Source organism: Sus scrofa, chromosome 6 (genome assembly GCF_054392235.1).
Source record: "Sus scrofa isolate SSC_HxYL_T2T_F1_AM1 chromosome 6, Sscrofa_HxYL_maternal_Yorkshire_Landrace_v2.0, whole genome shotgun sequence".
NCBI classification, from domain to species: Eukaryota; Metazoa; Chordata; class Mammalia; order Artiodactyla; family Suidae; genus Sus; species Sus scrofa.
Window position 1 is genome coordinate 16,516,062 of NC_139388.1, and position 19,269 is coordinate 16,535,330.

The 19,269-nt window shown below is 51.2% G+C and overlaps 1 protein-coding gene across 6 annotated transcripts in view; it reads right to left on the minus strand.

Moving 5' to 3' along the window:
- ZFHX3 (zinc finger homeobox 3) overlaps positions 1–19,269 on the minus strand; it is a 996,345-nt gene that overhangs the window by 77,594 nt on the left and 899,482 nt on the right. The window lies entirely within an intron of this gene.

The window sequence follows — 19,269 nt, forward strand, 5'->3', positions numbered from 1 at the left end:
ATCTTTCAAAAGTTCATCTCTTATCTAATCACTGTAAATGATGATCTGTGTGTGGGTGTGAGTGTGTGTGTGCGCGTGTGCATGTGCACGAGCACGAGCACAAAGGTGCCTTCTCAGGCTCGCAGGGTTTCCCCAGATGACAAACACCACGTCACCCCCTTTCTTTGCCTTCTTCTCCTGCCTGGCCGACGGCGACTAGCCATGGCATGCCTTTCTCCCTGGCCTTCCCCTCCCTCTGCAGATGATGCCAACCCACCGCCAACAACTGGCAGACACGATCGTGAACATCGGCACCTCTCTTCTGGAAGCACCTTGGTACCTACCGGTCTCTACAGCCACAGGGCTGTCTTGTCACAGCCTGTGTCTGTCATGCAGCACGTCTCCCTTCTGCACATTTAAATCTCTCTATAAAGAGTAATATCAGCAGGAGTTCCCATCGTGGCGCAGTGGTTAACGAATCCGATGAGGAACCACGAGGTTGCGGGTTCGATCCCTGGCCTTGCTCAGTGGGTTAAGGATCCGGCGTTGCCGTGAGCTGTGGTGTAGGTCACAGAACACAGCTCGGATCCCGAGTTGCTGTGGCTCTGGTGTAGGCCGGAAGCTGCAGCTCCAATGAGACCGCTAGCCTGGGAACCTCCATGTGCCATGGGAGTGGCCCTAGAAAAAGCAGGAAAAAAAAAAAAAGTAGTATCAGCAAAGGTGAAGGGACATTAGATCGTTCCTCTAAGCAATGTGGTGAACACACATTCATGGCGGAGCAAAGGGACCATCACCCCAGGGCGAGGGCAGATGGCAACTCAGGCACAGGCAGGTTCCAGACTCAGACCCAGTGGCTGAGCACAAGCGCAGCCACACGGGTGTCCTGGCAGCCTGAGGCCCGGGAACTGGTCCCAAGTGGGGTCTCGGATTGGTCCTCCAAGCCTGTAAATCGAGAGCATTTCCTCACACCAGGGAACCCGGTCACCCTCAGGAACATCAGCCTCACCGGAACGAACTGATGTAAATGACTCCCTGCAAAGTGGAGTCTGGGACTGGAAGATCACAGCAGAGAAACTTCCACCTGAAAAAGCCAACTCACCAAGAGCCTAGAGATTCAAGAACACTAAAGTCCTGACGTTTTAAACATTTGGCATAAGACCAGATGTTTCTGTCTAATTTTCCATCTTCCACTCCCTGCAATAGCAAGCTCTACAAGGACAGGAATGAGTGATAAATTGTATCCTCTGCCCCCTACAGGTAAGTCTGATGGTGTCAGGCTGCTTCGAAACTCCTGTCACAGCTCTCAAGCCTCAGACACAGACCTGCTTACAAAAGGCGGGTCCAGCGTCCCCACCGCCTGCCTCTCCCCTTCCCCGGACTGGCCTTCCTTCTGCCCCCAGGCCTTTGCACCAGCTGGGCCCTCAGCCTCTCATCCCGCACTCACCATCATTTCTCCAGGGCTTTGGAGAAGCCTGGCACAAAGGAAGCTTCAGTAAAACATTAAAACATACAGGCACGTGTACAAACATGACCACAACAAGCACTGGTAGCGGCTCCTTAGGTACTCGCACGCAGTTGTGAAGGGCCAGCCAGGCCATGTCTTAGGAAGACGCAGAAGCGCCCCCCTGCCATGCCGATAATTTAAACACTGCATCTTAAACCATTTAAACAATAGTTTAAACACTGTTATCAACAGATTCTCAGGAATCAAAAGGCATAGAACTCTGAAACCTTTCGACAAACTTGAGAAGGGAGCACCATATGGTGTTGGCAGAGAGGCAGCTGACCTCTCAATGGCTCCAATGTCACCGAGTCATGCTGGTGGCCCTAGGATGACTAGTTCCAGCAAATGTGGCCTCAATTGGAATCCGAACTGAGAATGAAAGCCCTCAACCGTCCACGGGGCAAGCCTGTAGGAAATATCCAGATGCTGCAGCCGTGAGATGGTGCTGAGGGCAACCCAGTGGGCGTGCTGCCCAGTGCATGAGCGGTGGGTGACCTTGCTGACTGAAAAAGCGTGGCCTCCCCTGGAACTGCGGAGGGACGTGAACGGAGACATGGGGCAGCTGGCGGAGCCTGAGCAGGCGTGAGGCAGATGTTGGTCTCCCCGCCAGAACATTTCGCCAAGTGGATTCAGCATTCCTTCCTACCCTCAGGCCAGTGACAGCCGCCCTATCTTAACGAACTATTTTAAATAAAAGATGGCACGACGGCCTAAGAACCTACGAAACTTTTAACCTTCACCTATGACGTGATGGAGTCCCACCCCCAAATACCTACAGGTGACTGCCATGTGCCTGGGCAGAGCTGGAGTCAGATGACAAGACCAAGGCCGAGGACCCGGCAGGCTGGGAGGGGAAGGGGCCAGCGGAAGAAAGCGTTTGTGGCAGGATCTCTCCGAAGTCCCATCCTGGGGACCCAATGAGCTCTCACTTCACAAGCAAGCCCACTGGGTCCTGAATCGGGCCCTCCCCTTGAAGGGGGCTCCATGCTGGGCCATGCCAGGCCCCTGGGCTAGGACAGCCCCTGGCCACACTCCTGCCAGCACCAAGAATGAGCTCAGACCTTGTCCCCACCCAACGTGTCAATCCAAGGGTAGCAGTCAGGACCCAGTCTAAGGGGTGAGCTACAGGACACGGGAAGAGAGGCAGGCTCTTTGCTGCCGAGCTGGAGCCACCCACGATGGGCCCAGGATGCAGGCCACCACTGTGGTCAGGGTCAGGGTCACCTCCAGCTCCTAACAAACCAGTGTCCCTGCCATGAGGGTTGGCCCTTCCCAGTTCCACCAGTGACCAAGGCCCCTGGATCTCCATCCCTTAATGAAGCCACACGCCCTGCAGGCCAAGGACATGGTTAGGCCACTCGTGCTTGTTTGAAGCATGAAATCTGGAGCAGGGCTTCCACTGCCCTGACGGCTAAAGGAAATGCCACCATGAAGACCCTGCATGGCTCCAGAACAGCGTGAGGGGGAGACGGAGACCCGGGGCTTCTCTGAGCTCAACCACCAAGAGGAGAGAAATGGGGTATGGAAGCCGCAGACCCAGAAGATAAAACGATGCTTCCGGCCATGAGATGCCCTACGAGAAGGGAGGGGGAGAAGGAACAAAGAAATCACTGTGGACAGAAAAAAATGAAAACCTGGCCGGCCTCTATCCTGACCAATGATCTGGAGCGAAAGGAGACTTAACGTCCCTCCCTTGGCAGAGGTACCATGGGCCAGGGCACAGCTGACTGCAGCGAGAGGAGGAGAGGGAGCGTGAGGATGGATCGAAAAGAAGGCGCATCAGCTCGGTGCCAGCCTGAGGCCAATCTGAAGCTTTCATCTACCCCCTCTCACTGGCCTGTCCTATGGGAATGGCTGAGACAGACCCCAGGGAGGAGCCCCTGTTACAGATACAAGGATGACGCTTTCGGAGGCGGGCTACCCAGAGCCCCTGAAAGAAACATGTAGAATGTTTTGTTTCCAAGCATTGTTTCTGGGGTGAGGGGTCACTTCAAAGCATCCAAGGACCTGGAAGGTCAGGAATCCCTGGATTATGTAACTTGACCAAAGTCAACCAGCTCGGAAAGCGGGGATCTAAATTACCCTGTGACACTGAAAAGGTCTCGAAACCAGGTCGGATCGAAAAGTCCCCAGTGTTTGCTGCAAAAGAAAAGAGGAGAACCTCCAGGTTTCCCTGGAGCTGAGGAGGTGCAGACGGAGAGGGGACGGGGAGACGGAGAGGGGACCCCTGCAGGGTCACAGCAGGTCTGGGCACCTCCACGCGTCTCTTCACTCCATCCCAGAGGTTCCAAAGCGATTTCATCTCTTTAAAAACAGTCAGTGCACAAGAGCGACCCCAACCCCATTCCCTCCCTCCCTGTAGCTCTATCACTGACACAGGCATGAACCCCCGCCTGCAGTGCGGCTCTGCCTAAGTTCGAAAATGAGTTCCTATCGTGGCTCAGTGTAAAAGAATCTGACTAGCATCCATGAGGACGCAGATTTGATCCCTGGCCTCGCTCAGGGGGTTAGGGGTCCAGCATTGCCATAAGCCATGGTGTAGGTCGCAGACCTGGCTTGGATCCTGTGTGGCTGTGGCTGTGGCGTAACTCTGATTTGAGCCCTACCCTGGTACCCTCCATGTGCCACGGGTGCAGTCCAAAAAGACAAAATAAAATAAAATTTAAAAAAAGAAAATGACCTGGGATCACAGAACAAGCATTAAATATCCAGGCGCCCTAAATTACACTCTCTAGAGAAGGAAATTCTACCAAATATGAAGAGTCATTATCTCTGGGCGGGGGGGGGAGTCTAGTCCCCACAGGCTGTGGGGTTTCCCAACCCACATATAGACACTGTCATTTTAGGAATAGCAAGCATGTCTTGCTTTCCTTATTTTGGAGCAGGAGCTGCTTATAGACTAAGATGCATCTCATTGACACACGACTGTCTCCCAGCTACAGGCTGTACCAAAGTGACCTGGAAGGTCAGGTGTCAAGTCTGACAAACCCAGCGTCAGACTATTCAGTCGGCTTCCTTAGCCCCTTTCGTCAGTGCTCCGACAAGTATCATCTGTGACTCTGCTGAGAGAAGCACACCCCTAGTCATGCATATCACGTGTTACGCGATACCCAGAGTAGTGACACTCAATTTAGAAAAACGAGCCCTTCTTAAGCAGGGTCGAGAAAACCTGGAGTGGCACTGCCCCGGTAACAGGAAAGCAGAAACGGGCACGTCACCCAACTGGAGAGGCGCGTTCTGTGTCATCTGGTGGTGCGGCGGGGGTGGGGTGGGGGGGGCAAGACCTGTTTCTCAAGCACATCCCCCTTCTACCCAGAAGATGGAAGGACACGCGGAACACCTTTGGGGAGGGAGATAGGCCCGGAACCGAAGGTGGTGGGGAGCACTGCTGTAATGCAGCCACGAGCTGGTGCCCCCTGGAGCCAAAGAGTAGCCAGCTCCTCTTCCAGTCACCGAAGCCTGCATACCACATTTGCTCTCAATGGATCAAACGTTTTTGCTCATTTCCTGTCAACTTTCTAGCCAAGGTGAACAAAAGCGGACTTAGGGAGAGATCTTTTGCAGAAACAAAAAAGAAGCGATGCTGTAGGGACCAGGCCCTACCAGGCACTTCTTTCTCCAGGTGGAAGCTTTCCTCTTCTGATGCCCCCGGTCAGTGCACACACCTGCTTGGGTGATTCTTCTGGAGAGTTCTCACGGATCGTCAAAAGGGGGTGAACACTTATTGAGGCCGGAAAAAGACAGCAGCTCTGGGGACATGGTGGAGTCAGGCCAGGTTCAGAGCTGACCACAGGGCCCACAAGAAGCCAGCAAGAGGACCCGTGAGGAAGCATGGCCCTGGCGGAGCTACTTACCAACAGGACAAGCCTGGACCAGGTACCACACAGGCAGCCTAAGACATGCTCCCTGCTCCACAGAGGTTTACGATTTTAGGGATGAAGAGAAAGCAGATATTAAATAATCGGCCAAACGAGGCTGTTAAAGCTCTTTGAAACAGTATGAGATAAACAAACAGTCCATAATTATGATTATGTGTATGGCTCTGTGGCACAGATGAGGCCCTGTGTTCATTATACTCATTTAGAAAAGTGGGAGACAAGGCAGATGAGGTGGTTTCAAGGATAACCTCCCTTCTCAGCCAGACCTCCATCTGGACTTGCTCTCTCCCGCCGGGCGCTGACGGCACCCAGCGAGGCACCCTCGCTGGACACTTCACCGTCACCCTCAGCTGCCTTCTCTCCCTTTCTCCCAGACAGAACCACCTCAATAGCACCAAAGGCCTCCCCCGCACCGCCTCCCCCGCTTCCACTAGCTCAGATCGCCCTCATCCTTCACCCTCCACGAGCTCCACCTTCAAACCCTTCCATCTTCCACCCAGGAGCCCATACTGCTCCCCTAAAACAGGTGAGGCCCCATGGCTCTGCTAAGTATGAGCCTCTTGCGGTTCCTAGTTCCCCAAGAGCAGAGTCTGAGCCCCCGTCTCGGGGAGAACATGGCTCATCCTAGCTCCCTGGGGAGTTACTGTCCACCTGCTCCCACTCGGTCCGCCAGCCACAGGGAACACACCTGCACCCTTTACACTCTGGCCCATCAGCAGTTTTCGGCGTCCATGTCTTTTTAGGAATCTTTCCCTGTTAGACAGTGAGGCTCTCAGCACAACGCGAGCCCCCTTTGGTTTCCCTTCTCCGTATCCAACGCCTCACCAAGGGCTCAACACACCTCTCTTCTCCCAAGGAGTCAGGAGACAGGCTCTACTGTGTGTCCAGCTTTGAAAGGGAGGAGGAATACCCACCTCCAGAAAGGAAGATGGCTAGAGCGGGGCAGCGATTCCAAGAGCAGACAGGAGAGAGAACGGACCATGATTTGATGCAAGAAGAAGAAACACGAGAAGGCTGTATCTCCACCAGAGCCGGGGGAGAGAAGCGTGGCAGGTGAAGAGGAGGCTGAGCCTTCTGAGCCACCCCGGGGCCAAGAGCAGCCTTCCCACCTGCACCCCTCAGAGGGAGGGAGGAGACACAGGTGAACAAGGACGGAGAATTTTATCAGATTTGGCAGAGGCAAAGGAAAGCTAATCAAATGCCCTACTAGGGCTTATGGTCAAGTCCAGGGACTGGAGGGATCCAGGAACACCGAGCAGCACGGCGGACGCCTGAGGCCCCACTTGGCCGTCTATACTCCGCACAAGCTGCCCACCCCATCCTGCCAGAGCCTCCCCGGCAAGAGGCCCCCTGATATCCGAGCACACCGATGAGAACAAGAAGTGCCTGTTTCCCCTAAATACTGAACGAAGAATTGCCATACTCCCAACTTTCACATTCCAAAGGCCCTGTTAATTCGGGCTCTCGCTAGGCTGATGCTTTGCCTTCCTTCTTAGACTCTCATCGTTTCTTTGGCTATTTTCACTGTTCCCCATTCACTTCCACCATCAGTGGTCAGGAGCATTTTTGAACAAGGCTCTTTCCACACTTTCAATATTCTGGATGGCTGAACCACTTAATCATCCAGAAACTGGTAAACAATACATGAGCTTTAAAAATCAACTTTAATGACTCTACTACGTTCAAGCCAAATATTCTATCTATTGATTTTTTATTAGCATATATTTTCCCAAATAATCCCATTTAAAAAATTCAATTCCTTATGAAAGAGACTGAATGTATTCCTCCACTAAATTCTCTAATTACAGAGGGGAAAACAGTGACTTTACAATAACTAATCACCATAACTACTAACTCATCACTAACTTAACTCATCACTATTGCTGTATCTAACTGATCAAAGTTGATATGACCAAAAGAGACAAATCAATACCATGTCCCTCCTGATAGGATGTACTAAGAACAATGTCACTTTTTAGGAATTTTTACCAAAATGCAAAGTCTGATTCTCTTTTTTTTTTTTTTTTTTTTAGGACCACACCAGCAACATAAGGAAGTTCCCAGGCTGCTAGGGGTTGAATTGGAGCTAAAGCTGTCGGCCTAAACCTCAGCCACAGCAACACCAGATCCAAGTTGCATCTGCGACCTACACTGCAGCTCACAGCAATACGGGATCCTTAACCCACTGAGCGAGGCCAGGGATCAAACCTGCACCCTTGTGGATACTAGTAGGGTTCATTTCCACCAAGCCACAATGGTTGACTCCGCAAAGCTTGATTCTAATCATAAGGAAACATCAGACAAACTCAAATTGAAGGACACTGTACAAATTAATTAACTTGTGCTCATCAAATACACTGAGGCTATAAAAGACAAAGGAAAAAATGAAAAACTCTTCCAGATTCAAGGACTTTAAAAGAGGATGGAGAGCTGAATATAACTTCTGATCTAGGAGTTTCTTTTCATATAAGTTGTATAACTGGGAAGATTAGGAAAACTTGAAGAGCTATACATTACCTATTACTTCTGTGTTAATTTTTTTTTTTTTTTTTTGTCTTTTTGCCTTTTCTAGGGCCGCTCCTGTGGCATATGGAGGTTCCCAGGCTAGGGGTCTAAGTGGAGTTGTAGCTACCAGGATAGGCCAGAGCCACAGCAACATGGGATCCAAGCCACATCTGCAACCTACACCACAGCTCATGGCAATGCCGGATCCTTAACCCACTGAGCAAGGCCAGGGATTGAACCCGCAACCTCATGGTTCCTAGTCGGATTCGTTAACCACTGAGCCACGATGGGAACTCCCGATGTTAATTTTTTTTTTTATCTTGACAATTTTTCTGTGCTTATGTAAGATACTGTCCTTGTTCTTAGGAAATGTACATTAACGTATGTAGAGGTCAAATGGTACCATGTGTGAAACTTACTAAGAAACAGGCAGAAGAAATAACAATGTGTTTATCTCTGTGTATGCATGTGTGTGACAGTCAGAGAGCTTGATAAAGCAAATGTGCTAAAATGTTAACATCTGGGGAATCTGGGTAAAGATACATGGGAATTCTTTTTATTCTTTACTTTTCTGCATATCTGAAATCATACCGAAATTGAAAAATTATAAAGTACAAACTGAAGACAAAATACACTAAGATTCCTAACATCTTTAGTCCAATTACGTGTTTTCTGTATTCTTAAGTATCGGAAATTAAACACATTACTGCATAAATATTTTAGATTGTATGCAAATTTCATTTACCACTCATTTTCAAATTATTAATGAACATGTTAAATGAAAGCCAACCTCTCACCAGCCCTTGCAGGTCCCCTGAACACAAAGAGCCCAGAAACCAATGGATTATCTCTGTTTCTTAGTCATCCTTTTAGTCAGGGTTCGACACACGCACGGATTTCTCCTTAGGCTCTGAATGGGAGGGGGAGGCCATGGGAAAGACAGGAGTTTTGCTGTATTTGTTTTTAACACATCTCAGAGAGTCCCACTCGCAATCCCACTTGCCTCTCCAAAGGGCCAACGGGCGTGGTGGAGGGGAGAACGGACGAAGCCATGGAGAATGGGATGGTGGCAGGAGGTCCTCACCCAGGACCCGTTCTCCAGCTGCAAGGCCTGCTCACTGCCCCCCCGCCCCGACCCAATGCCTGACCTCTCTGAGAGCCCCTGCACTCTTCCTCTACCTGCTGCTATCAGGGACAGGTTAGCCCGCCCTGTGGAGCTTCCCCAGTGGTTCAAGCCAAGAAGTCCTCACCCCTTGGGAGGCCCAGGATCTTTGCTGCCCTGCCCTCCTCTCTGGTGATTACCGTCAGTCATCTTGAACACTGTTCTGTGTGTGTGTGTGTGTGTCTGTGTGTGTGCGTCTGTGTGTGTGTGTGTGTGTGAGAAATTCTCCCAAAAGGTGATAGGTGGGGCTGTTTCTTCTATCATCTACTCTTTCACAGAAACGACTGTTTACGACTAGCAGGTACTTAAACAGCTGCTAAGCTCAACACTCCCCCAATTGTTTCCAGAGTAAAAATGGGGGAAAGAACTGCCTCTGAGTCACCCTGGAAGGATGCTTGGACAGAGCGGCGAATGCTTCGGAGGTGCCTCGAGAGCCTGCAGAATGTAAGTGTGCATTTGTGCCGCACACGTTCCCCTTGCCATGAGAACTGACGTACGTGACTTCCTTTCATCTTATTAGCATGATGGGATTTGCGCTTGATGAATCCACAGCGCTATGGTTACTCATCATCATTCCATTATCACTACAGGTTTATAGATTTTCCCCTTTATTACTCATTTTATTTTTTCCATCAAGTATATCTCATACAGAGGATAGTAATTACCAAGTTCTCTACTCCTTAAAGTTTGCCTTTATCCCCTGATCATAAAAGCAATAAGTGCCTATTGTTGAAAATCTTGAAAATACAAAAAAGGGCAAAGGAAGTAAAAATCGCCCATAATCAGTGATAACATCTCCGTGTATTTATATGTACTTTAAAGGAAACTAGGACAGTTATATATGATTTGGGGTCTTGCTTCCCTGTCTACTGAGCTTTCTTCCATACCCTTAAATATTAATCAAGAGCATTATTCCTAATGGCTACCCAGATTTCCACCACATAGTCATAACACAATTTACTTAATCCCCTCCTTATCTTTTAAAAGATGTGTGGCAGAGGCTCCTAATTGCCTTCCTAATAACTGCTCTTCGTTATTTGGGGCAGCAATACCCCCAGTTAAAATCTGCATCTCCCAGTCTCTACTGGTGCCCAGAGTAGTCACGTGACCGAGTTCTAGCCAATGAGACGCAAGAGGAAGTAACTGGCTGAGGCTTTCGGGAAAGCTCTTTGGAGAGGCGAACGCAGGTGGCCCTTTGCTTTTCCCCTCCTGCTTCCTCCTGCCTGGAGCTCAGACGGAGCAGCCATCCTGAGACCATGAGGACGGCGGTGTGCAAAGACGGGAGGAAGCTGGGCCCCTGCTGACTCTGGGGGGCCTTGACTCCTGCACTTGACTGCCCTCCTCCCAGGCCTGCTTACGTGAGAGAAAATGAAACCCCTGATTCATGTGAGCCATCCTGGGATGCCTCTACACAGCTGAATGCTAGGAGGTTCCAGAACACGCATAGATGGAGTTCTCATCATGGCGCAGTGGAAACGAATCCGACTAGGGACCATGAGGTTGCGGGTTCAGCCCCTGGCCTCGCTCAGTGGGTTAAGGATCTGGTGTGGCTGTGGCGTAGGCCAGCAGCTGCAGCTCTGATTGGACCCCTAGCCTGGGAACCTCCATAAGTAGCAGGTGTGGTCCTAAAAAAAAAAAAAAAAGATACGCATACATTTTTTACTTTCCCACCCTCTATCTTCATAGTCTATGCAGCTTTCAAAATACAGGGGCTAAGATCTCATAGGCAAATCAGACATTCTGTGACCATCCAGTCAGACTTGAGACAGAAGGGCGGCCCGGGGAAGAGGGGGGTCTGATCCCCTCTCCTGGGGGGTTACCCAACCTGTGAGGAAGCGCCCACCAGGAGCATATGTGCATTTCTAGTGTTCAGACAACCCCAGCCGAGACTGACCAAGAAGGCTGCCCCTGACTGGTTCAAGTAACTCCCATACAAGAATTCCAAAATTACAGGCTGCCGGGCTGTTGGCACGCTCTCCTGCCGGAGCACAGCCAGCTGGGCGCAGGAGATCCCTGCAAACTTGGGGCAGCCTCTGGGCTCTGGGTGTCTATCTCAGAAGAGAGACTTGGTTTGGGACATCTCCCACTCCCCACAGCTCCTCAGCGAAGCCCCTAGCGCTACCACACTCAGCCCAGAAGCCCAGGGGGTCCCCAGCCCGCAAGGGAACCTGTGTGGAGCATATGGCCTGCGGGGGGCCAGGTCATTCACTCACACAAGCGCCAAGATGAAGCCTCCTCCGTGCAGTTTCTACACAATTCAAGGAACTAGAGTCACAGAAGAGCTGCTTCTCCACCAATGAACCAACCATCCCCCATAAAGATGGCAGAGCAAGTATGACAAAATCTGAATGTAGCCCCAAACTTCAAGGCTGGTATACATTCGGGCTCAGGGAACTACCTGACGAAGTCAGGTTCAAGGATATGACAATGCTTTCATCCTACTGCTGAAAAAAAAAAAAAAAGGCTAAAATGTGTGAGTCCAATTTCCAGGCTTGATGAGAAAGAACAGAGGCGTGAACGCAACTTCACCGTGTGCAGGCGATGCAACATCCTGCCTGATCTCTGATCTCAGTGCCAGATTCCCAACTCAGGCCTCCATGGGGTTTCCCAGGCTCGGAGGAGAGGGAGGTCTGTGCTAAGCCCCTGGGGATGCCAGTCCATAGCCAGGTGATTCAGGACAACTGAATTAACTTTGAAATGAGCTTATTTCACTGCCATAAAGGGAAAAGTAGCCAACAGGTCTGTTCATCTCGGCTCCTAACTGCCTCATTTCACTATCATTTATAGGACAGTATCCCAATTCAAAAATTAGGACTATTTCTGTCCCAACTTTGCTGTTTCGTATAAAACACACACACCCACACACACACACCTCAAGGTTTAGTATTAGGCCTAAAGCAAGTCTTCAGAATATCCAGGTTCAAATACTTCATTGCTACGATAAGGGGTAGAAGACTCTAACAAAAGCAAATTCTATTACTTTCTGTAAATTTAGGCACTTCTTTTTTTTTTTGTTTTTTAGGGTCTCACCTGCAGCATATGGAGGTTCCCAGGCTAGGGGTCCAATTGGAGCTATAGCTGCCACCTACGCCACAGCCACAGCAATGCCCGATCCGAGCCCCATTTGCAACCTACACCACAGCTCACAGCAACATGGGATCCTTTAACCCACTGAGCAAGGCCAGGGATTGAATCCGCAACCTCATGGTTCCTGGTTGGATTTGTTTCTACCACTGGAGTTCGCCACAATGGGAACTCCAAATTTAGGCTTCTTGTAGCGAGAAATGGCTTGGAGATTCAGTCCACTCGAGAACCATGATAGAATAAGACAAGAGTTGAAGCTTCCTCTCTCTCTATTTAGTGAAAGCCATGAGCTTCCCAGGCCAGTGTCTGCTGGAGGTGGATGGGAAGCTTACGAGACGCCGGCCACGTTTCAGCATTGTCACGGCATGCCCTGGCCAGCCCACTGTCCCCAGCCATCCAACCACTTCCTCCCCTTGTGGAGCCGCCCCTTCGAGAGTTTATTAACCAAATGCTTGGGGGTTTGTGTATATTTATATTACCTCCTCCTCTCTCCCTACCAGAGCACGTTGGAAAAAAGAGTTATGATAAACTTTAATAAAAACGAAATTAAAATGATTAAACCTTTCATATCCTCTAGAGATAATCTCGCTTCTGCTGGCTGGTCAAATCTGGGAGAAAACAAATGCAAACCATAGCTTGCTGCTGCTCTTCAATTCCTCCCCAACCCACACCCCCCCTGCCCTTGCCCTAAAAGAACAGACAGAAAAGGCTGCCTGTGGCCAAATTTTTAAAATAAATTAAATTTGTCCTCACACACGGCAGCCAGGTGTGGCTGAAACATTCTTTCCCAATATCCGTGATATATACCAACATCCTTCCCTCCAGGGGCCTCTCAATGTGTGTCTACAATCCCAAGGGGACCGGGACCCTAAGGGAGGAGGAATGGCCCCAAAACACTTATTGAAAAAGAATCACTATTTTCCAATTAGCTGTGTAATACAGATTCACTGAAGGGAATGAAGGCCCCATGCCTGCACAGCATCTACTGCAAACACACACACACACACACACACACACACACCGCAGTCTGCATTCCTGATCAGAGCAAAGCTCAGAGAAAACAGCACAGTGGGGCACAAATCTCCCTGGTCTTATGTGTTCTGAAGAAGTCTTCAGATCCGCCTGGGGTCTGGGCACATGTCCACGGAGGAAAAAAATGGCTGCAAAATTAGATCAGGCCTGTCCATCAAAAGCTGGCTAGACATGCAAGTCAGAGCAGGGTCATCGGCTCTCCCAGGACAGGCTAATGACCTCTGGACAGGCAGCACTGGGACAGGTGCAAGGGCATCGAGCACTCTCGGAAATCCAGTACTAAGTCCGTGAAGAGAAACTCCTGTCCAGGAAACGGACGTCAGCCTCACACACCAAGATGCTGTGTGGCAGGTGAATGCCCGTCAGAAGGGGGCGGGCGGGAGGAGACGCAAGGTGCTCAGTGGGCTCTCAACACCGTCCTGACACACAGCCTGACCAGAGCCGTTTCTCCTTCCTCGTGGTGGCTGTTTACGCCGGACGGGAGGCATCTCATCTTCCAGGCGAAAGGACGCAAGTCTGTTCCAGGCTCCACACTTGGGTCATGAGTCACCGGGAACGGGTTTTGTTTTGTGAAAGAAACCGCTGAGCCCCGGGCTAAACCAGGGAACTCCAAAGCGCTACGGTGATCCCAGGGAGCAGCTTCTAAAGCCGGGCAAGGTCAGCGTTACCCCTGCAACAGGGGTCCTGCAGAGCCGGCACGGTGCCCCCTCCTCACCTGAAGGGCTCTTTTACTTAGGGGTGATGGGGAGGGAGACAACTCACATCTGTGCTACAGCGGACACACAAGTTTCCATGGCAACCTGAACAGTGGAAGTCACACCACCACGCCCCTGCTTCCACCGCGCCCATCCTGATGGAAACAAAATCCAAACGGGACCGCACGTCTTGCTGGGGTCCCACCAGGGTCCGTAGCTCCCTAAGCCCCCTCGCCCACCCTCCACCCGCTGCTCCCGTGGCCCCGCTGCTCCAGGGGCCAAGGGGCTGTGAGCTCGCCGGGCCTCTGCCAGGGCCGCTCCCGCTCGTGTTCTCCGCTCAGTTCCATTGTCACCTCCGGGGAGAACGTTCTCAGAGTACCTTATACAAAACGGCTCCCCCATCTCGCCCGGCCCCTCCTGGTTCTATTTTCACAGCACCTTGCACACCTGACACTCTCTATTTGTTTATTTGGTGTCTGTCTCCCCCTTGCTGGAGGGAAAACTCCAGACTTTCCGTTCCTGCCCTGCTGGCAGGCTTCCCAAAGCCTCGGGCAGTGTGTGGCCATGCTAAGGACGCGGCCGTGTCTGCGGGACTCAAGAACGCCGCTTCTGGACCCACACTGCTTGCTGCTTTCCAGCCGCGGTTTTTCTAAAAGAAGTAAGGAAGTCAAACTGTCCTCCTACTGGCGCCCCCTCGTCACCTCCTCATTGCCAAATGCTTCAGCATTCACCCCCCTCCTATACCTTCTCTCCTTCCCTTTTTCAAAAATCAGAGCCCCAATTTTGATTTTTTCTCTGAGTTTAACTGCCCGCCCAGGCTTCGTTGTTTTGTTGATAATTAAGACCCACCCACCCAACGTCCAGCTAACATCTATCAACAAATGCCCGTCATTACCCTACAAACGTCTGGGGTGGACACTGGCCCGCACGGCCCATGGCCAGGCCACATCCTCATCACTAAATGCATCACCTAAGTGGTGACAGGCTGGGCCACTCGAGTACAGATGCCCGCGTGCTGCCCCTTCCACCCTGCGGGGCTTCTCAATGCTTCTGGGATCAACTCACCCAGGAAAATCACAGAAGGGTTTTGAGTATTAGAGAGACCACGCCAAGTGTGTCCGGGCCTGGGAGAAGATGGAGACTGGAGCTCTGATGGATGAGGAGTCACAAACAACCGTTGCTGGAGTTCCCGTTGTGGTCTCAGGAACCATGAGGTTGAGGGTTCTATCCCTGCCCTTGCTCAGTGGGTTAACGATCCGGTGTTGCCGTGAGCTGTGGTGTAGGTTGCAGATGCGGCTCGGATCCGGAGTTGCTGCGGCTGTGGTGTAGGCCGGTGGCTGCAGTTCCAATTAGACCCCTAGCCTGGGAACTTCCATATGCCGCGGGAGCGGCCCTAGAAAAGGCAAAAAGACAAACAAACAAAAAAAAACCCCAAATAACCATTGCCCCTTCTCTCGCCTCGGTCTTATTTTTCGTTTCTATCCTGAGAGGACCCTGTCGTGGATCATCTTACTTCCAGACGAAGACCCCCAACCCTGCGGCAAAGTACTGCCTGTGCCTGGGATGAGTTCACCACCCAAAGCAAGGAGCAAGACGCAGGGGGGAAGAGCGTGGCCCTGAGCCTCCAGCTCTGCCTCCGTCTAGAGCAGCACGTCCACGAGAACCTCCTGCAGGGAAAGAAACATCTTCTATCTGAGCTAATCCGAGCGTCTGCTACTTATGCACAGAACTGAGCACAAAACAGAGTCTGGAACAGGGGGAGCCTGGAGACGTGAGACCAGCGACTGGCTGAGAAGGAGAGAAGGCCTTACACTCCCGTGGAAGGAAGGCCCTGCCGGGAGGCAGTCACAACACCTGCATCCGGGCGGCACCCGGGGAAGATGAGGGCTGAGAAGGAGGATGTGCGCTCCAGACACCTGGAGGGGTGGGGCCTCCGTGAAAGTTATTATGGATGAAAACAAACATAGGGCTTTTATATAGTGTAGCTGGAGGATTCGACACAGATAAGGTAAAGCCAAGGAGTAAGAGTCCCTCAGGCACCTCCAGCAACCAAAGTCCTCAGGACGGAAGCCCAAACAATTGACAGCAATACAGCCATGGCATGTGGCTCACGGCAAGGTTCTGGGGGGCATTTATTTCCAACCAGAGCAACACCAGGCCACTAAACACCATGCACAAATCCACAAGGGAGTTCTGCCCATCCCTGAAAGCACTGGTGGGTAACAGGGGCTGCTATTTCTATAAACCCTCCCCTACGAGGCTCATATTCAAGTGCCCACTGGAGGACCCTTGGCAAGGGCAAGGTGTCTCAAGGTGAAGGCTGCCAGGTTGCACAGGCACAAGAACGTCCCTACGAGGGGCTGGGGGTCCATCAGCAGAAGGTTTGAGTGGAGCCTGGGTCAGGTCAGGCGAGAAAAGATTCCTGGTTAAGCAAGCACAGAGGACACAGGGCTCTGACCCCTTTCCCGGCCTGACAAGGGGACCTCGCATGGAGTGCCCCGCCAAGGAGCTGGCTGTGTCTCTTCACCAGCCAAGGACCTCATGGAGGACCAAGTGATGAGAGCAGAAGGCTGCAGAGGGACCGGCGGGCAGTGACCAGGCTGCAGAAAGCCTACGTCCAGAGTCTCCCTAGCGCCCTCCACGTCTGTCTCCCACATCCAAAAGGACCACAGAAAAATAAATAAGACACTGAGAGTTCCTTGTGGTGCACCGGGATTAGCAGTGTCTCTGCAGCACCAGGACGTGGGTTTGATGCCCAGCCTGGTGCAGTGGGTTGAGGATCCAGGCTGCAACTGTGGCTCGGATCTGATCCCTGGCCCAGGAACTCCATGTGCCACAGGGTGGCCAAAAAAGAAAATGAAAAAAAAAAAAAGGAACAAGAAGAAAGAAACAAGACTCTGGCCTGAGCTGTCAGAACGCTGGTGTTAAGGCCTAAAACGAGTTCCCCAAATTCCTCTGATGAAGCGCGAACCCCTGACACTTCAGCTGTGACTTATTCAGAGAAAGGGCCTTTAAAGAAGTGATTAAGTTAAAACGGGTGTTAGAATGGAGAAGGGGCTCACCCTGACTGATGGCCTTGGAAGAAGAGGAGCCCATGACATACAGAGAGACTCGGGGATAAGCGCTCGGAGTAAAGGCCACGAGAAGAAGAGAAGGCAGCAGCCGTCTAGACGTCAAGGAGGGTGGCCTCAGGAGAAACTAAACCTTGATCTTGGACTGCCAGCCTCTAGCCCTGTGAGAAAAACGCTGTCGTTGAAGGCACTCCATCTATGGCATTTCGTTACGGCCGCCCTAAGCAAACCAAGGCAGTCAGGAAGGAAAAACTCCGTCCTACGCAGAGGATTTTAAACCAAGGAAAACAGGGAGAGAAAAGCACATAGATTCTTCTTCTGTCTTCATGAGATGATGACAGTTTTGGATAAAACTGAAAACAACAAGACAGGCCTGTTCCAAGAAAAATCACATACCGTCCAATTTTTAATATTCTAATTAGGGCAGAAGTCAAGGAGCTTTTAAAAGCAACAAATCGCTCTTTTTATGAACCACACACGCAAGATTTCAAGAGAGTCCTGAGGTACGAAAGCCGTTAACGCCCCCTCTGAAAGATACATCTTTACAAAGTCCTTTCAAACTCCCTCAAAACGGCCAATGGATTAGGCTTAAGGGGCACAACCAAAAGTAAATGCCTGCTTGAAAACATATTTCTCCCGTACTAAGAAAAACTGAAAGGGAAAGAAGAAAAAAAAGAAAGAAACAAAGTCGGAAAAGCAATAAAGAATACACCCTACCCAGCCTAGCAGAAAGCCGGCAGCAGGCGGGCACCGTGTTCTTTAGAAGGGAAGCCAGACAGCATTAGGGAGAATGCAGCCCAAACCCAGCCTGGACCTGCAGGACCCCAAGAGGAACCCAGTGGCAGGGGCCTTTGGGTCCTCAGAGCTGGCCTGCGCTGTCCAATAGAACCTTCTCAACTGTTCTATAAATCTGTTCTGTCCACCCAGGAAACCATGAACCACGTCCCTAAGAAGCACTTGGCATCTGGCTGGTATGACAGAGACGCTGAATTTAAATTTTTTATTCAACCTGAATTAACTTAAACTTAAGTAGCCACAGGAGGCTTGTGGCTGCTGTGCTGAATGAGCAGACAGAGCATCTGGAGAAGCTTCCTTGCTGTTCTCAAGGGACCTAAAAACCCAAGAACCAGGGGACTATGGACAACACTTATTTCGATTTTTTTTTTTTTTTGGTCTTTTTTTAAGGCCACACCCGAGGCATATGGAGGTTCCCAGGGTAGAGGTCAAATCGGAGCTACAGCCACCGGCCTACGCCACAGGCACAGCAATGCGGGATCTGAGCTGTGTCTGCAACCTACACCACAGCTCGAGGCAACGCCAGACCCTTAAGCCCACTAAGCGAGGCCAGGGATCAAACCTGCATCCTCATGGATACTAGTGAGGTTCGTTAGAGCTGAGCCACGATGGGAACTCCTTATTCTGATTTGGAAGGTCAGAAAACTTTCCACTGCTAGTCAATGTTTGAGAAAAAAAAAAAAAATCACGTGGGAGTCTAATTCTCATAATTGGGTCACCGTCTGAAGGGGGTTCCTTGACATCTCTAAGTCTGAGAAGGCGGCTTTGAGCTATTTCTGTGAAGCAAAGAGAGAGACGCATGTTCTCTTTTCCTCCCTGGTCCCCTACCAAGCTCAGGAACGAGTTTCATATAGGATGTAAGGAGCCCAAGAAATGGATCCTTCAGGTATTTCCAAAGGCAAAAACACCTACACATCTTTATTTCTCTTGGAAAATTGCATGTGAGCAACAAAGGGGGTGCTGGGTGCAGAAGCTGGGATGAGGCTGGGCACGTGGGCTGGGGCAGCCGAGGATGACGGACCCACGCCAGTGCAGTGGTCCCCATCCCAAGGCCCCTCCCCTGGAATGAAATTCAGGGACACAACCCAACCCCAAGCCAGCACAACACTGACACGCAGGCAGGCTGCCCATCTTCGGCTGGGGGCCAAGTTTCAAACTTTCAAGCTCCTCGGATACCTCTTTCACAGGGGACTGGCATAAGGGGGTCACTGAAATGACACTTGGCGTGACATGACACTCTGTCTCCCTTGGGGGTCCCTGTGTTTCTGGGCTCTCCGGCATCTCGCATCCCTAGGCAGGAGACCCTAGGGCTCACCCTCAATACCCACCACCCCAGATAACCCCCCAGAGTCCCTCCTAATTCCAGCAGCCACCAGCAGGTGACTTTTTTCTTTGCTCTTTTTTGCTGTGCTATTTGGTCTCACCTTCCCGAGAGGGGGCGGTCACAGTATTGCTGCCTCTCAGACGGAGCAGGGCGGGTTGGCCCCAAGGGCCCCCCTGCCACTAGCTACCCAAGGGGACAGCACACAAGACAACTATAGCCTCCAGCCAAGGAGGAGGCTAA